Source organism: Augochlora pura, chromosome 9 (genome assembly GCF_028453695.1).
Source record: "Augochlora pura isolate Apur16 chromosome 9, APUR_v2.2.1, whole genome shotgun sequence".
Classification (NCBI taxonomy): domain Eukaryota; kingdom Metazoa; phylum Arthropoda; class Insecta; order Hymenoptera; family Halictidae; genus Augochlora; species Augochlora pura.
The window spans coordinates 12,879,727-12,880,029 of NC_135780.1; positions in this window are offsets into that span (position 1 = coordinate 12,879,727).

Below are 303 nucleotides of genomic sequence, written 5' to 3' on the forward strand. Positions count from 1 at the left end.
AGAGAGAGAGAGAGAGAGAGAGAAGAAGGGCTACTTTGAGGCAATTTTGAGCTCGGAAAAGGGAAACTTCCATGGAAAAAGGGGGTCTCCTGGAAATTTAAAGGGAACGAACTTTCAGTGGAACAGACGTTCAGGTGCGAAAGGGGTGTGTTGTCTTCTGCGGGAGCGGGGGGTAGCGCGTTCCAGTCCTCCTCCCGAGAAAGGGAATTAGGGGCGCCGGAGAAAGGAGAGAATGCTTTGAGCCGGCTGTTCCGAACAGATACACTGCAGGTGCGAGATGGACGGATAATTGCGGGGGGGGGG